The sequence below is a fragment of the Labrus mixtus genome, chromosome 14, assembly GCF_963584025.1.
Source record: "Labrus mixtus chromosome 14, fLabMix1.1, whole genome shotgun sequence".
Taxonomy (NCBI): Eukaryota; Metazoa; Chordata; class Actinopteri; order Labriformes; family Labridae; genus Labrus; species Labrus mixtus.
The window spans coordinates 1,522,070-1,540,943 of NC_083625.1; the positions used below are offsets into that span (position 1 = coordinate 1,522,070).

General features: G+C 44.7%; 2 protein-coding genes across 2 annotated transcripts in view; both read left to right on the forward strand.

The window, feature by feature from the left end:
• Positions 1-18,874, forward strand: part of fam114a2 (family with sequence similarity 114 member A2) — a 508,616-nt gene that overhangs the window by 319,892 nt on the left and 169,850 nt on the right. The gene's annotated exons all lie outside the window — the stretch shown is intronic.
• sgcd (sarcoglycan, delta (dystrophin-associated glycoprotein)) overlaps positions 1-18,874 on the forward strand; it is a 282,814-nt gene that overhangs the window by 108,691 nt on the left and 155,249 nt on the right. The window contains exon 3 of the mRNA XM_061056170.1: positions 5,244-5,305. The gene's annotated coding sequence lies outside the window, so the exon portion shown is untranslated. The remainder of the gene's footprint in view (positions 1-5,243; positions 5,306-18,874) is intronic.

Sequence of the window (18,874 nt, forward strand, 5' to 3'; positions counted from 1 at the left end):
GTGTGAGTCTGTCTGCAGGTGTGTATCTGTCTACAGGTGTGTGAGTCTGTCTACAGGTGTGTTTCTGTCTACAGGTGTGTGAGTCTGTCTGCAGGTGTGTTTCTGTCTGCAGGTGTGTGAGTCTGTCTACAGGTGTGAGTCTGTCTGCAGGTGTGAGTCTGTCTGCAGGTGTGTGAGTCTGTCTGCAGGTGTGTTTCTGTCTACAGGTGTGAGTCTGTCTGCAGGTGTGTGAGTCTGTCTACAGGTGTGAGTCTGTCTGCAGGTGTGTGAGTCTGTCTACAGGTGTGTTTCTGTCTACAGGTGTGTGAGTCTGTCTGCAGGTGTGTGAGTCTGTCTGCAGGTGTGTTTCTGTCTGCAGGTGTGTGAGTCTGTCTACAGGTGTGAGTCTGTCTGCAGGTGTGAGTCTGTCTGCAGGTGTGTGAGTCTGTCTGCAGGTGTGTTTCTGTCTACAGGTGTGAGTCTGTCTGCAGGTGTGTGAGTCTGTCTACAGGTGTGAGTCTGTCTGCAGGTGTGTGAGTCTGTCTACAGGTGTGAGTCTGTCTGCAGGTGTGAGTCTGTCTACAGGTGTGATTCTGTCTGCAGGTGTGAGTCTGTCTGCAGGTGTGAGTCTGTCTACAGGTGTGTGTCTGTCTGCAGGTGTGTGAGTCTGTCTGCAGGTGTGTGAGTCTGTCTACAGGTGTGTGTCTGTCTGCAGGTGTGTTTCTGTCTGCAGGTGTGTTTCTGTCTGCAGGTGTGTGAGTCTGTCTACAGGTGTGAGTCTGTCTGCAGGTGTGTTTCTGTCTGCAGGTGTGTTTCTGTCTGCAGGTGTGAGTCTGTCTACAGGTGTGTGTCTGTCTGCAGGTGTGAGTCTGTCTGCAGGTGTGAGTCTGTCTACAGGTGTGTGTCTGTCTGCAGGTGTGAGTCTGTCTGCAGGTGTGAGTCTGTCTACAGGTGTGTGAGTCTGTCTACAGGTGTGTTTCTGTCTGCAGGTGTGTTTCTGTCTACAGGTGTGAGTCTGTCTACAGGTGTGTGTCTGTCTGCAGGTGTGTGAGTCTGTCTGCAGGTGTGTGAGTCTGTCTACAGGTGTGTTTCTGTCTACAGGTGTGAGTCTGTCTACAGGTGTGAGTCTGTCTGCAGGTGTGAGTCTGAGCCAGCTAACAGCAAATACCGACCATTTGCTACAAACACAAACAAGTTTTTACTCGAGTGTGAGACGCTTCCTAAAGCACTCTGCTGGACTTCAGCAGGACTCAGGATCTGATGTTCTTCTATTTCAATAAACAGATAAAAAGAAGTTGCTGTTGACACAAAAGGTCACAGAGGTCAGGATGGAGGCGTCTCTGTTTGAACATATCTTACATTCAGTCCAGAGTCGTATTAAATAATGTTTCAAACCATTTTTTATAAAGCTGAAAATGTTTGAATAATAATCGTCCATCCAGTGAGAAGAGTTTATAAATCTGAGAGTGAAAGAAGAAGGGGAAAGTCGAGTGGGGGGGCGTTGGAGGAGATCAGACAGGCAGGGGGGAGGGGCGGGTTGTGGAGGACTTTGAAAGTGAGGATGAGGAGTCTGAAGTGGATACGCTGGAGGACGAGGACTCAGTGGAGATTATGAAGGACGGGGGTGATGTGAGACGGTGAGCAGCAGGATCCTGAATGTATTTGTAGTTTCTTGATTTGATGTTTTTGATGCTTGATTGTTTTGGACGATGAGCCGTAGAGGAGACTGTCGCAGTAGTCCCGTGTGGAGGTGATGAATGTGTGGGTGAGGGTCTCAGAGGCTGGGAAGGAGAGGGAGGGACAAAGGGGGACGGGGGACAAAAATCTCTGTGTTGATAATTCAATAAAAAACTATTTAAAAACAGAGATGGCCATTTCAGGATTGTGTGTGTATTCAGTTGTCTTGGTCTCGAGACCACTTCTTGAAGACCTCAGTCTCGCCTCGGAGTCTAAAGCATTTTTTTGGTCTCGGTCTCAGACTGGGCGGACCGGTCAAGACCCCCACTGATTCGTTTTTCCACGTCATTACTGAGAGTGGAAGGAAAATTCATCTTTCTAAAAGAATAAATAACTTCGGTCTAAGTGAGAGACACGCCCCCTAAACACAAGATGATGATTATATGAGATGAGATATTTATGGTCTTGATCCCTAAATGTCTTGGTCTTGACTCGGTCTCGCCTGGTTTTGGTCTTGACTCGGTCTTGGAGCACTCTGGTCTCGGATGTGTCTTGGTCTTGGTCTTGACTCGGTCTCGCCCGGTTTTGGTCTTGACTCGGTCTTGGAGCACTCTGGTCTCGGGTATGTCTTGGTCTCAGTTGTCTTGATCTTGGTCTTGTCTTGGTCTTGGAGCACTCTGGTCTCGGGTATGTCTTGGTCTTGGTCTTGGTCTTGTCTTGGTCTTGGAGCATTCTGGTCTCGGGTATGTCTTGGTCTTGGTCTTGGTCTTGACTTGGTCTCACCCTGACTTGGTCTTGGTTTGTCTCGGTCTCGATCCCTGAATGTCTTGGTCTTGACTCGATCTTGGAGCACTCTGGTCTCGGGTATGTCTTGGTCTTGGTCTTGACTCGGTCTCGCCCCGGTTTTGGTCTTGACTCGGTCTTGGAGCACTCTGGTCTCGGGTATGTCTTGGTCTCGGTTGTCCTGGTCTTGACTCGTACTCAGGATATGAAACGACCTCATGAGGATGTTTCTTCTTCCTAAATGTGTTTCTGAGCTTTAACCACATCTCATTAGTATTTATTCTGAACATTAAAATCTCTTTTCCATCCCCCTCTGTTTGATTTTCTCTCCATTAAACATTAAAAAATAGAGCCGTGCTCAGAAGGCGAGGGCGCCGCGGGCTGACAGCGGCCTCTAAGATGTGATCCGTCTCTTCTGGCCCTCACAGCCGCCGCTCGGAGCGCTGCCATAGTTCAAAAAGTGATAGCACAAACACAAAGCAGCTGCCTGAATGGAGCGCTGTACGGACGCAGGATACAGTTTTTAATTTCAGCCCTCAGCAGATCAGCGCCACCCTTCATTAACCCGCCCTGACCCACTCATTAATTCACATTCCTGCTCTAATTGGGCGGCGGTGTGTGTAATGGCTGCTGTACTCTCGCGCTCTCCGTGCAGAATAGAAAAGAAATGATTAAGAAAAGTGACATCGCTGAGAGTGCTCTGTATTCACAGCTCCGTCTGCGAGCCACATGTGGGGAATGAATAACATCTTGTGAAAAGATGGAAACGTAATTAAATTAAGGAGGAGGGGGAACAAGTGTGCGGAGAAGGATGAGCCCAGAGAGGCCCGTCAGCGGGGGAGCGATGTGTGGGCTCCGTCGTTTAAAGCAGGTGCTAATGACTTACAAAAACAAAATGCATTCAACGAGTAAACAACCAACAAAAATCTTTATCCAATCACAGGAACCTCAGAATGTATCTCTACATTTACAAAATCCTTCAGCTGCTGGCAGAAATGAATTCTTTTGAAGCAGTTTTCTCTTTACTGTGTAAAGAGTAAAACACAGCTAATGCTAGCTAGCAGCTAAAGTTAGCCTAATGGGCACTGCATATGAGAGAGGTAGCTTAATTTAAGCCAGTGATACCCAAGCAGCAACCTCCGCGGTTGAAAAATAAAGCAAATGTTAGAATGTAAAATCCTGCAGTTCCTGGAGTGTCCACTAGAGGCTGGCTGCAGAAGCACAGGAAGTCACATACACACCCATTCTGAAAAGCCTGTTTTTACAGCAGAGATTAACATGTTTACAGCCTGGTTCAAAAAACCAAATAGGTGTGATTAGCTCATGTCTCGATGGACACACACTGTACGGGGGGTGAATGTTTTGATGACTCATCAGTTTTGATTTGATGAAGGATAAGAGTTATTCACAATAAGGCGTGTAGCTGACCTGATTGACAGGTGGGCGCGGTGTAACGGTTTGTCAGGAGGTTTAAAACCCGCCTCAGCTCCAGCTCTCAGCCTGTCGTTAGGTTGACTGAAAGTTAGACTGAGACCAGGTCTTCATTTCCAGCTGATCTATCGTCCAACATTAGATCTGTTATTGTCTGTATGATAGAACCTTAGATTATATTAATGTAACACGTTGTATAATGAACCATCTGGTGACTGTGCAATGGTCTCACACGCTTCAAGACACCCACTGGTTTGATTACGCACGGTCACATGTGCAATGTCTTGCATTCAAAGCGTTTTCATGGGTTGCCATTAAGTAAAAGCTGCTGATTCGTGCTCTTTTTTAAAACCTCCATATGCTGCGTGGCTCCACTCCGCAGAGCTGCTAATTTCTGCAACAGTAGAACATTTTATTCCCCAGCTCAAAGAGAAGACATTAAAGGCCCCGTCCAGGTGTGTCACCACGGTCAGTAACACCTCTGTGTGTTTGCAGTCATGGAAAATGTTTTCACCATGACTCTCTCTTCCTGCAGAAACAAAAAACTATACAGTACAGCTGAACACTTAGCAGCAATAAGGCTCAAAGTTTGAGACCGGGTCAGAGTGTATGAGAAGGCTGAGGCGCTCTGCCTGACAGTCTAAACTCAGGACACAATAGTAATGGTTGCAGGAGAATCTCTTTTAATATTTCCATTTATTTTAAACAGTGATGTACATCTGTTTTCAGTGGGAATCAACACATTTCTTTATGTTCTGAAAATATCAAACTAAGTGCTCAGTAATTGGAGAAGGTCGGTGGTTTTAATGTACCCACAGCTTCTGTAAAGAAAAACATCCCGACCTTTACATCTTATGAAAAAGTCTATTTTTAAATCCTGCCAGCTAATGTGTTTACTGCAGACTATTAACTATCTCTGTTTTAATAAATACTGTATAGCCGAATAAACACAACCGTGATATCTACAGGTGATGAATTTGTTTCCATTTTTTTTAATATGCACGCCGGCTGCAACGCGGCAGAAACAATAAACAACATGTGATTTAAGATGAAAACGTAAAAGTCCACGCAGCACAACGTGAACTCAAACGAGCGCTCAGAGATTTGAGACGAGTTTCACCTGTGAAGGATTTTCTGAGGAATTCTGCTGATCCGCTCCCTCGGTTCTTCCCGGTTCTGCTGTTTTCCTCCTCTGTGTTGAAAGTGATGACTGCTGGGAAATGGAGTTTTGTGCACTGATCCCACATCAGCACTTCCTAATTGGAGAAAGTTGTGGAAATAATAATAATCATGTGGCTGCTGCGCGGAGATGATCAGCTTACAGGTGGCCCATCCTTCACATGCTGACCCTCTCTTTCTCCTTCTCTCCTCAGGTGATTAGAGAAATCCCCCGGACCCAGTCAGAAACCCTGAATCAGCACACTCATACACTGAGGTGAGCGTGTGATTGAGTCTGTAGTTCTAGGTGTGTTTGTTTTGAAGCTTTCACGGCGCTGGATGGTGATTTGAGATGTGTCACTTCAAGCTGCTGGGAGGAGTTTCTAACTGGTTATGAAACAGGCTGAGGTAACCCTGATGTTTCTTTATGAGAAGATGATCAGCTGATCATTTCTGACATTGTCATATTTATTGTCTGTAACAGCTGCTGCAGGGTACGAGTCAGATGATGTCATTATCTGCATGCGGCAGAAAAATGATTTTTTTCCCGACTTTTTCCAGAGTAAAGATTCTTAATGTGTGATAGATTTGACTGTTGGTGACGGCAGGATCACATTGTTCATCAGAAGACCACTCCCACACATACAGGACTATATTATCTTAGTCCACAGGGGGGCGCCAAACTCAACACAAAGCGAAAGTTCCTCACAGCGCTTGAAGAAAAAGTGTTGATTAGATGATTTCTAGATCCTCACCTGTCTTTAAAAGTTAATATCATTTATTCTCATGGTGTGTTTGAGTTTATCATTTCATGCAATGCGTTAACAAATTTTAACATTTAAACCTGTGCAGGGAGGCGTGCTCACATGTAGGCCGGCCTCGCTTCATGATTAATGACGACATGTCGATATGAGTGTTTTCAGGGGAACCTTCATTTTTTCACACCTGTATCTGGTTTGCTTTGTTCAGATTCACTTGGTGAAATGATCCAGTGCTTGTCCCTCCTCTAGTTTTTTTATCGAAAGGAGTCCGCTCCAGGAAGTGCTGCGACGCATTCTTATGACATCACGCCTGTGAAACAGGAAGCACAATTCAATGTGTGTGTGTGTGTGTGGGAAGGAAGAGACTGTGTAGGCCTCGCTAGCTGCTGAAGCTAACTATCCAACCAGCTAAACAGTCCCCAATAAAACTCCACAAAATGTTGCTGACTCATGAAGTTTACTGAGGTTTCTTTATTGTGAAACTGAAAACAATAAAAAAAAGGTCCTTATTAATAAACACAATAAGGCAGTTGACTGTGCATGTCTACACATGTTAAACAAGCTAATGTAGCAACACAGCACTAGCATATAGCATCTTAAACAAATGAATGGTAAAGTTAACACTAGCTTAGCAGTTAGCATCTATATAGATACAAAACACGTCCTTTCTAAAATGAATACACACAGTATCAACGTTTATACTTACAGACGTTGCATTAGCGTGCAGGAGTAGAAGAAACTACTCAACAAATCACGCCACTGCGGAGGTTAAGACGGTGACAGCAGGTCAGAGACGGCTCGCTGCTGCTCCCTGACCTGACAGACTTTGACAGATCGTCCGAGAATAACTGAAAATGACAGAACTGAAAGATAGAAGTAGTGGTTCTCCAAACAGTCCAGGAGTGACAGCACCCTAAACTCTGCCCATGGATTCACTTTGATTCTTCTTCTTCTGTTCCGGTGAAGCGGAGCAGAGAAGCACAGGTGTCTCTCCTGAATGGCGGCCTGACGCAGCATCTGTTGAGAGGCCGCTCGCCTCTTTCTGCTGGCTTTGTTTTAGAGGTGCGAGTAAAAACAAAGGCACTGGAGCACTCGGCTGTGCTGTGGCTCGTATTGTCATGTTGCCAGAGCGTTCACACTGATTTCACAGGTGTTTCCTACGACAAGAAAACAGGAAATGGCTTTATAAAATCAAATAGAGGCGGTGAGAGAGAGAGAGAGGCCGTGGTGTAGCACGGCTTGTGGAACACGTTCGGCTCACTTTCCTGCCAACGGACTGTAAAATAAAAGAAGTGACTTCAACAAGACAACAAAGGGTCGGGATGTGTAGCAGCTTTTGTGCGGTCGCTTATCTTCGTCCCTGCTAAAAAGGGCCTGAGGCTGCAGGAGGATGCTGAGATTATTTTTAGTCCATCTGACAAAAAGACGGAGGTCAGGTTCGGGTCAGCCGAGCGGCCGGTTCATTCGAGGATTAGTTTCAGACGGCGAGCGGAGACGGGAGGAGTCTCTTCTTCTGTGTTTGTGCTAAATCCATCCATGACAACAACGAGGCCAATAAAGATCCCAGGAGCGACGGCATGGTGAGTCACACGCTGGCTTTGCCAACAGCCATGAATGTGAGGCTGGGGTGTCTCTCTCGCTTGTGGGCAAACATTCATGCAGCAGGAGGAGACGAGTGTGTTGAACCCGTCGGTGGTGTTTTCATGCAGTTTGAGAATCTTTTTGAGGAGCGCATCATTTTTTTACTTCTTTTCTGTCACATCAAAACAGTCGTTGCAAGAAAATGCTAATGGCCAAACTTTTTGTCTTCTAGGTCTTCTTGTTCTGAGAACGCCTCTGAAACATTTTTTAAATAATGAACTAAAATAAGAAAAGCAGACGAGCTGCCAAGATCCAAAAATAGTGAAACTGGGTTATTCAGAGACGGTGAATGTTTAAACTTCTCGTTATAAGAGTCTAAAAGTTTTCTGTCTGTCAGAGGTATTTTTTTGTTGCTATACGATTTTTTATATTTTTAAAATTATGTAGAACCGAACTGCATTGTCCATAAATATTCAACATGAGGAAGCTTAAGGTTGACTTTAGGAGCTCAACTCAGTCGTTTTCTAATCTGTTGTGATAGCAACACAAGGACGGGTTTTAAGGTACCCTAAAACCACAGTTCCAAGGTCTCCCTTCTCCTGCTGTTCCAGCTAACACTTGAGATTTAGTGTCTTTTTAAATGTTCTCATATTCTGTTAAATCCTCTTCTCCATGTTCCTCTAACTCTAATATGGGTCTCTAGTCCGTTTACAAACCCCCCAATGATGAGAAAAGTCCATCCTCTCCATCTTCTGCCTGCTCCACTTTTCAGAAAATGTGTGCTCAAACAGGCCGTTTGGAGATTTTCCCTTCATGACATCACAAAGGGCAGTAGCCCCTCCCCCAGGTGGGTGACACTCCCACAGCTAGGTGTTTGTTCTGCCCTCTGAGTCTGCCTTCTCACCGTAAACAATAGGACATGGAGCGAGAAAGCACCGAGTACACCCGAGCGTCTTCCAGAGAGGGGGCGTGGTCAGACACAGCTCATTTACATATTTAAAGGTACAGACACAGAAACAGCCTGTTCTGAGCAGGGCTGAAATAGAGGGGTTTATAGACATGATCAAATACAGGATCAGAGTGGATTTAGAACAAGAAACTTCACACACATGTTTTAAGGAGCTCTGAGACTTATTTACACTGAAGAAGAGGAGGATATGTGACCTTTAAAGAAAGGGTCATTAGTTGAGACCAAACAGCGCATTAAAGAGACATTTTTATTAAGACGGTTCAAGTGAGCCTTCCAGAGAGGGGGCGTGGTCAGACACGGCTCATTTGCATTTACAGCCACAGACACAAGAGCACACTGCTACGACTACTGTACGTGCATGTTTGTTACTGAATATCATTAGCATTATTAGCTTTGTGATGTTCTTTGAGCTATGAGCGGCAGCATCTGTTCTCGTTGGATCAGACACTGAGTGAGAACTTCCTGCTCAGAACACCAGCAGCTGTTCTGCTTTCTAAACTGGGTCATTAGTCAATGAACCTATATTCTGTGATTTTGAAACGAGTTGATGAGAATACATGATGACAAAGTGCAACTGCATCTGCTAAGTGTCCACGGGCTAGTCCTACCAGCGTTCATATGTGGAGGTTTGAATCTGAGATGAACTTCAGATGTGGAGTATCAGAACAGACACAATCCTTCAGAAGTTTACTTTTCTAAAAAAAAGAAATGCATCGTGACTCCCCTCAGGGACGTAAATATTGACAAGTCACTCTTAGATCCAACACTCCCCTTTGCATGTCTGTGTTTCTCTGTTTGTGCATGAGCGCACACGACCCCCCCCCCCCCCCCCCCCCCCTCGTGTTTCTGTTTTTGTTTTTCTGAGCTTTATTCTTCAAAGAAGTTCACTCTTTGTGATTTCCAGCAAGAACCAGTTTCCATGTTTTTCAGAAAGAGTTCTGTCAGTGAGGATGTGTCTCTTCAAAACTTCAAGTTATTTTGAGATAGACGGATAAATATTGTGATTGTGATATTTAGACATGACGAGTACAGTACTTAGTAGCCGGAGAGTCAAAGAGGAAAGAGCAGTTCAGAGTAAATGTGGTTTGATAGAAATCAACACACCAAGGGTACAGACCTCCTTTAAAGACACGACACTGACTGACAGGTTGCACGTCTGCTCGGGACAGGAGCTGCCAGATTCCTCTGCCCGAGTTGCAGGTTGGAACAGAAAAGTTTTATCTGCTCGCTGTTTGGAGTAGGGAAAGTGTTCGGGGGTGTTTGGTGACTTTTCCTGCAGCCTGGCTGGAGATCCAGACGGTGAAGCACAGAGGGAGCGAACACGCTCAGTGAAGCTGCGGCCGAAGTCGTTTCAGTCACAATGTGGGAAATAAATCCACCGTTCAAGATTTGAACTGACCAGACGAACGTGTTCATGACCAACTGGACAAAATAATGCAGGTAGCTGAGAAGATCAGGGGATCTTAGAGGTCACATATGATGCAAAACATTTACATTTTCAGAATCAGAATCAGAAACTGGATTGTTACAGTTGTTCCTAAATATACAATATAGAAGTAGAAATATAGTAATAAAAATATGAATCAAATAGAATAATGTAAGTAAGATATAAATAATAGATACTATAAATATTTACATGACTAAGAGTCAGATGGAATATAAACACACATTATCAAGATTATTGCACTGTTTGTTTCTATATTGCACTTTGTTATCATGGACATATTATTCATTATTATTATATTGCAGTTTTAATGAATAATGAGTTATGGTGGAGGTTACAGTTTTTCAGTTTTTTTTGTTTTTTTTCCAGACTGAAATAGTCCAGGGTCATTTTATAGTCGCTCTGACGCTGACCAAAAACACAAAACCTGTCTCTCACTCGCAAACACGTCTGTCTCTCTGGAGTTTAAGGAAGAAGGCGTCCCGGTGTTCCAGCCCTCAGCTACTCTTCAATAACGAGCAGGCTCGAGCACCAGCTTACATTCAATCAATGGCCGGCGTGCACCAACAGCCTTTTTCCAATCAGGAGTTGAAGTTCCAGCGAGATAATGTTGAGCTAAAATCCTCCATGAGATTTGCTTTTACAGGGTAAATAAATAAATAGCTTTATTTATATAGCACCTTTAAAAACAAATGTTTACAAAGTGCTGTGACAGAGAAAGCAAATACAGCAACACAACAACAGAACAGAGATCAACAGAGAGGGCAAAATTATATAAACGCAAATAACAGGAGTAAGATTCAACAGGCAGGTATGGAGAGGCAGTTCAATACAGTGAAGGAAGAGTAGTTTAAAATGAAGATAAAAAGAAGGGATAAACGGGACATTGGTTAAATGAATAAAGCAACAGAGAGCTGAAGAGTTAAACCATAAAAGGAGCAGGAAAATGAACACAGGAAGGGATACATTTGGAGGCTAAAACATTTAAAGAAGAGAAAGATAATAACATAATTTAATGATATTATTATAATTTAATTAATTTAATAATTTAATAATATGGGTTTGTTTTCTCCTTGTTTTTACAAAAGGACACAAAGAGCATCCAAGGACGTCGAACAGAATAAAAGAATCATAAAAACTCTCCCAACAAAAAGAGAGAGAGACGAGTGTGTGAGGAAGAAGAGAGCTGGATAATAAAATAATGTTCTGTTTTAGAACTGAGTGACTGCACTGTTTGATTTGAATTAAAAATACCAACGGTCAAAAGTTATAGCAGTTTAGAGAGAGAGAGAGAGAGAGAGAGAGAGAGAGAGAGAGCTCTCATAGGTCAGCCTCATGAAATCTACATTCTTTGCTTTTGTATGCCTCCTTTAGAGAAAAGGTTGAACTGGAGGAAAAGATGAGAAGATGAGCGGAGCGAGGAGGAGGATTAGTTTAAAAGTACGCTGAGATGAAGAGATGTGAGGGGAGGATGGAGGAATTATGGCGCAGAGAGAAGAGAGATTAAAATGGAGGAGGAGGCGGAGGAGTGGAGGTGTGCAGGCGGAGGAGGAGGTGGAGAGGGTCACATGACGGCCTGGCAGATCTTCAAAAAGGCTCCCGGCAGCCGTCCAGCTGCTTCTGAAGGCCACAACTTCCACCAGCCTGAAACAATACACGGACGAGCGCAGGGGGGGGGGGGGGGGGAGTACAAAATGAAATATGAATTGAAAGACGCTCGGTCGGGACACAGGAGGATGCAGGGAAATGTTGTTTCTGAGACAAAAAACAAAAAAACATGAACTCTGAATCCTCAGAACTGCTTCTCCTGTCACATACAGAGAAGAAAACTAAATCATTGAAATGAATAAAAACAGAATGGTTCTTCCTGGTGACTCAGCTGGGAGGAGCCTCCACCTGCAGGAACGAGCTTTTCTGTGCACACCTCATTAAACTCAAACTACCTCGTTCCTCCGTTGCTGCATGCTAACATGCCTGAGTCTCTGGTTTCTGGATGCTCTGGTATGAAGCTGAGGTTTTTATAATTCATGGACGACTCCTAAATCCAGCATGTTTTCAACCTGGACGCCTGGAGGAGGGAGCCTCAAGAACGCCGAGCGGGTCTGTTGAGGTCGGCTGCAGAGGCTTCAGGGGCAGATCAACCATCAGGATTCTTAAGGACATGGAGGGGGTCGTGGTCAGGCCCTACCATCGAAGCCCTCTCCAGCGCCGGCAAACAGACTAGTCGTTGGCTCTTGGTTTGAGAGGAGAGGAACTACCTGGGCATCAAAACATCATCAGGGCGAGTAGAGCGAGAGGTGACGCACAGGGGCGGGGGGGCACACCTTGGACGGTAGATTTTATCGATGAGCCCTCTAGAGGTGTCATCGAATCACCTTTGAAGGACGGTGCCCACCTGATGACCTCTCACCCCGCCTCAAGTATCCAACCTAGCAACCGGATTAACCATTTGGGCAAACGGGGAAGTGCCCAGGGGCCCCGAGATCTGTAGAGGGACAGTGCCACCGCCACCCGTCATACCCCTTCTCTGATTCTGTGGTGGGGGGGGCTGTAGTGAATTCCAAGCCCACTCACATCATCTCATGTGAATGCAGGTCTTAAGGGATTGTATCCCCTCGTCCTCAGATTGAACTCGACTTGGGCGCCACATGAAGCCCCCGGGGTTGATTTCCAGCCTTCAGCTCTTTCCTTCATGTCACCTCCTCTCTCCTTCCTTTTCTCCCTTTAGCCTCCACACAAACATTTAATCACATTTTAAGTCTGAGGCAAAGACTCGGAGCCCCTTCAGGAGAGCTCAGAGAAAGTCAGTGTCGCTGTCCGTGGTGCTGAAAATGCTTCTCGACTTTTAAAGTATTTCAGTAAACGTGTTTGTGAGCCTGTCGCGCATCAAAACAACAAATCTCACCAAATTAAATGTTTAACAGCTTCAGGCTCGATTTTATTCAATTACAGCATCAAAAACAACATCTCGTATGCTATCTTGATACAGTGATGCACACAGGGACAGTGGAGCGTCTAACAGCATTAATCCACAATCTGCTCCTCTCCAAACTTTCATTTTGTAGAAGAACAACCCGGTCTCGTCTCCTCATCATATTTAACAATAACGGGTCAAAACACATCGGCAGCATCTGAGATAACGTCTCTGCAGCGTGCAGCAGTGTGATGCCTTTCTTGCCCTGCAGATGGGCGCTTCAATAACGTGAAAACGATGAATGCAGGTGTAAGGTAACATCTGTTTAGCTCCTGTTGGGCTGTTTTAGTCACAAACTCTTCAATATATACATTTGGATATGGTTTGTATAGAAGATCTAACTATAAGTGCATCATCTATACAGGCATGGATAAATATTTCTGTTAGCTCATTCTACGGCAGAGAAGAAGAGTGAGCAAAAAGAAAAGGAAAAAGAAAAGAATAAAATAAAAAGAGAGCAAAAGAACAAGAGAGCGTATTAACGTATCAAAAAAATAAATAAAAAATGAAAAACAAAATAAAAATGAAAAATGGGCCTTGGAGTGTTCTACTCTAATAGTATTTATTTATCTATTTTTGTTGATGTGTTCTTCAAACTTCTTGATTCAATTTGAGGAACAAATCTCCGTTTGGGTAAAAAAATAACCCAAAGTCAACTTTTTTTTGTTTCCCCCCTCGACCTCCTCTCTTGTGTTCTTAAGTTCTGTGTTGTTCCTGACATGACTTCCTGGGCAGCTGGAGCAGTTGAGTTCAGTACCTCATGAATATTCGGGGTCTCTAATCCAGAATCTAAAGGCGTCCAAAGCGGTGCAGAATTATAATCACAACTATTTGATTCTATCTGTGATTTATTTTGGATTACATTTTGCAGCAGTCGACCTTAAGATCTACTTCAGTCTGTATATGTTTCCCCAAAAAGGAGCTAAAGCAAGCTAAAAACAGTGTTTAATTAATGCCAGTGAATAAATCCCTGATTTAAACGACCTGACAGTTTAAACAGACCTCAGGGATTCAGGAAGCGTCTTCCTTTTTTTTTGTTTAGCTCGCCTGATTTTAAAGGTCTTAACAGGTCGGAAATTTAAAAAAACAAACGTGGGGAAATGTGTTGTTGATCCTGACCCACTTTAGTGTGAGGTATAACCAACCGGACCCAGTGCATGTCCAGAGGAAAACCTGTAAACCTGCACCCAGACCACCTGAGAAGGTCTGTGTGCTGCATGGCGTGCTGCATGGCGTGCAGGAGAAACAGATTTATATTGAGGCCCAAAGCATGCAAAGCAGAAGTGCAGTTATAAATAAACCGAAAGGCTTTCTGCTCGTCTCTGCTGCGACTACAGGAGCAAACGGAGGAGTGAGAGTAAAGCCCGCTGGCTTTTCAAAGCCTCTCCTGTCACTTCCTTCTGAATAATGGTCGCAGGAACTATCCTCCCATGAGGCCTTATGATAATAGGCCCATATGTGCCGGCCACGCTGACGCTAATTAATTGCTACACAAAAACTTGTGAGGTCTCTCCGTGCAGCACTGTGACCTCCAGACACGAGAGCAATGACACAGCGAACACACAGCGAGGCTTTTACAGCGCAGGGAGCAGCGCTGGGGGAGGACTGGAAGAGCAGGGAGGGGGGGCTGATTAGTTAGCAATCTGACCTTTCCCAGAAGGCACCAGCTTCTCGCCTCATTCCTTTTGTCACCAGATTAGAGAATTTAAATGCAGTGGGAGGTCAGCGAGGGATTTACTGCACAGAGCTGTCGCCCGGGATATTTCACTATCTGTGTCTGTAACATCTGTAAAAACCAAGAGAGGAGGAGGGAGGAGAAGGTATGATGCAGGAGGGAGGGCATGAGACGGGTGGAGGCACAGAGGAGCCAAGCAGAGAGATGAGGAGGAAGGGAGGGGTGTAGGACGAATCAGTGCCGGAGCAGGAGTGGAAACAACAGAAGGAGATCAGGGGAAGGTGGGATGAGAGAGGTGAGGAGGAAAGGAGGAAAGGGAGGAGGAGAGGAAACAGGGAGCGGGGATGTGAAGGCAAGGCAAGTATATTTATGTCGCACATTTCAACAACAAGGCGATTCAAAGTGCTTCACACAAGACATGAAAAGCATCATGACAGAGGAAAGAAAAGAAACATTCAAATAGAACATTTAAAAAATCACTGAAATTATTTAATCTGAAAATATGTTCAAATAAAAAGAATTCAAATAAAAGTAAAGAAATTTAAAGAGTTAAAAAAAAAGAAGAAGAAAGATGTCACTTGATGTAGAAGAAGATTGAAAGACGGAGGAAGGGGGGGGGCAGAGGGGGGGCCGAGGAACAGAAGACGAAATGAGAGGAGGGAGAAGTTTTGATGGTGACGGATGAAAAGGTGGCGCACAGGAGTGAAGACAAGAGAGAGGTGAGGAGATGAGAAAATAGAAGTGAGAGACGGAGCTGCTGTGAGTCGACAAGAACGAGACTAATGATGATGCAACGTGCTCAGAGGCCTCGACCTCCACATCTCTGCTTTCAGAGATGTTGATCCTGAAGCGTCAGGGTGAAAGACACTAAACAACCAGAACTTGACAACTTCTGCATCATTATGCTCATGCAACTTTTGGGGGAGTCTTTGTAAAGCCTCTGATGACCTCTGATGACCTCTGATGACCTCTGATGACCTCTGATGATTTGTAAAAAACAATTGTGAGGACGTCTCTGTTTTTAATCCTGTTTGATTCGTCCCATGTCTTTAATATGTAAAGTAAAAACTCCGGAACAAGTGTCCGTCCATATTTCAGCACACTCAGTGATGCTTCTCGGTACCAAACTGTTGGCATGGCAACCCAGTCGTCTTTGGACACTGCGTTGGTCCCCTGGAGACGGAACAAAGAGAGGAGGATGTGAGCGCACTTTGATGCACACCGACAAAAAAAACAAGATAAATAAGTTACGCTCGGCTCCTGAGCTGCTGGAGTAGTTTTTATTTGATTTTATTTTTAAGTCCCTCTCATGTTCAGTCTGGAGGACGTGATTAACTTGATTAATTAAAATCCATCACTTATAGAAAACAGTTATCTCTTGATTAGAGGGCTTTTTTAATGAAGATCAGTTTGTGTCAAAGTGAGGAGAAAACGCCTTCTGTGTTTTTAGAGAAAGTTACCATGAGGATGTCAAGAGAGAGGGGATGACATGCATCAAAGGGCCGAGGTCGCTGACTGTAGCCTCTGCACACCGGGTGCGCGGCGTAACCACTAGGCTATCCGGCGCCCGACATTTTGTTTGACCTGTTAGCTTCCTTCAGATAGCAGCTAGCGTTAGCATTTAGCAACTTCCACAGTATTACTTTATCTGATAATCAGCTGCTGTCTCTTTAAGGCCCCTCCTCCCCATGTGGCCCACTCTCTTCTGATTGGCCAGCTCTCTGGAAGGGGGGGGGCTGCCAGAGGAGTCCTGCTCTCCAGGTCTGGGAGAAGAGAGTCTTCGTAAGAGGTTTCAGCGGCTCACAGTACATAGAGGCTTGAAGCCGTCTGCTGAAATTCTTGGTTTCATATCGGGGAACTAAAATCAAGCTGTTTAGCGCCCTCTGCAGACTCTTCCTGGGATTACTCCAACATATGTTTACCTCATGATCTGAAACTTTGTCCATGTTTAGTTTGAACATCCAGCATTGTAACACCATATGAGAGTTTGAAAATGGCTATCAGGTCAACTTTAAAGGCAGTTTACACGGAGAAGCAGCAGACACAAAGATCAGTAAAACGTCTGTGATTCCCTGACGGTCACTTCAGAAACCAGGAGCAAAAAGAGCAGGGAAATTAAAGTTTTCCTTTGCACAAGAATGTTCATATGCTCTTATTTCACCTCAAACATCCGACTCCACCTCCTGAAAACTCTCTGCACTTTTACTGAAAACGTGTTAAAAACGTTTGCTTTGCACCCGACGCTCCGGACGCCGACCTTTTCATCACATTACTGGACGTACACGTCTGTGGAAGTACAGCAGAAGGACACACACGTCGAGAAAAGAGAAGAGAAATAGTACCGGTGCTTCATTAAGCAACGGCTCGATATACAAGCAGCACAGAGTATCACATATATTAACTCTTGACTACGTTAAAGACAGCTCGTTAATGAGTTCTCCACGAGAGTCTTAATTACCAGCTGCTGGGAGGCTCCTCGGCTGCACACCGCTGAGGGTAATGTGAGGTGACTTGTGTGGCATTCATTTTGAACTTTGTGATACATTCATGAAAAAAAGGAACTTTGAGACACTTTTTGAGGATCCAGTCGAGGAGTAAAGTTTGAACGTTTGAAACTCGAACGTGTCAGAAGAGTTTGATGTTTCATGTCAGGAAGACAGATGCCACATGGCAGGCGACAAACGTTCGGTTTAGCATCACTTAGCAAGATTACAGTTTGCTTCTAAACACTCAGAAGCCTCACCGGCGGGACAAGAAAACTGTGGCGTGCAGCAGGGAGCAGTCTGAGTGTCTTTACAGACTGTAATGTCAGAATCAGCTTGATTGGTCACATATCAGAAAAGTCGAGTCTACTTCTTGTCATGTTTTCATAAAGGCCGACTCGCACAGAAATAGCTGCAGCACAACAAAGTAAACACTCCTCGTTTAAACGTACGTATGTGACGAGTGAAGAGCCGAATATTTGGATGACGTCTCCTCGTGTCCAACACTTTTTCAGATGGGTACGAGAATATGACTGTATTTCATATTAAAGGAGCAGTATGTAACTCTGACCCCTAGTGTTTAAAATGGGTACTGCAGTCTAAATTCTAAACATCATAGAGAGCTGTCTCCCCCCCCCCCCCCTCCTCTCTAGAGTCCATGCTCACACAGGTCACCATGTGGTGGACTCTGAAGCTTCAGTGTTTATCCAGCTCTGCATGGGTCTGTAAACCTTTCTGTGTTCTAACCTCTCTCCATTTTTCAAAAAGCATCTCCAATATTGATCCTAGTTTGAGCACGTTTCTGCTCGTGGAGCTTATTAGAAACATGCAGAGGCTTTTTAGGTCGGGTACAATCACTTCTATCTGAACCACTTCTCTTGCCCGCTTCCATCGCTGCAACACCTGTTGGTTTGACCTGATAACTGCTCTCATATCTGACAAACAGAGGGGCGTCCAAAACGGCCGTGTGGGGGGTCGCCTTAAAACCGTCTACCTTCTCTGGTCCAAACAAATCCAGAGCATTCAGGAGCAGAATCTAAAGTTAGAAGGAGGACATACTGGCTGCTGCATTGTTGTCAGAGAAGTTAACTTAACGAGCGCTCCTATAGGACGACATCGGGCAGGAGAGTCGAGCATTTTAAACCTCAGGTTTTTACCTCTGAGTCATCTCATCATCAAACTGATCAAAGAGGACTACCACTGGTGTGTTTTTCTCACAGCTGGCTTCCTTTGTTTCTACATGCTGTTCTGCTTGGCAGCCATCGGTCTAATTTGAGTAATGAGCTCTCTGAGGTCACATGAACGCATCACACCGAGATGACTTGAGACTTGAACTGGGCGTCTGGGGATGGATGTGAATGTGATTGTGACATTCATAGAGCACCTTTAATCCGGTCAAACGAGGGTCAGGATAAAATATTTAAGAATAAAATAAACGCTGCTGTTGGCTCTCTGGTTTCAAACTACATCTTTTCTTTCTGTGAGAATAAGAACCTTTTCCAGAGGAAGGTTTGTGAGGTGAGGAGGTGTGATACGAGCAGGAGGAGGAGAGGAGACCCGGTCGAAGCTGCTCAATCGATGTCTCTGCAGCTCCTTTTGGTCACTGACAGAAGTCGATGGGAGGATATGAATTATTCAGACATGCCTCAAAACTCTGCAAAAACAAAAACAAAACAGTGCAGAAGTTCAGAAACATTCAGACGTGACGACGGTTTGAACAAAGAGCTGATAGTTTCATTAAAGACGTTCTGATCTCTGGTGGAACTCGCTGCAGTGCGTTTAATGAATCGCCTTCAGCGTCTCTCTATCTTTTTAATCTTACTCCTCTTTTCTCAAACTTCACCCTCCCTTACTCCACTTCTCCTTCTCTTTCTCACTTTGCTGTAAAGATGCTCCTAAAAAAAAACAATGTGCTAAACTGTAGCTGGTGATGTCATCAAGTCAGCTGCAGACTTTTT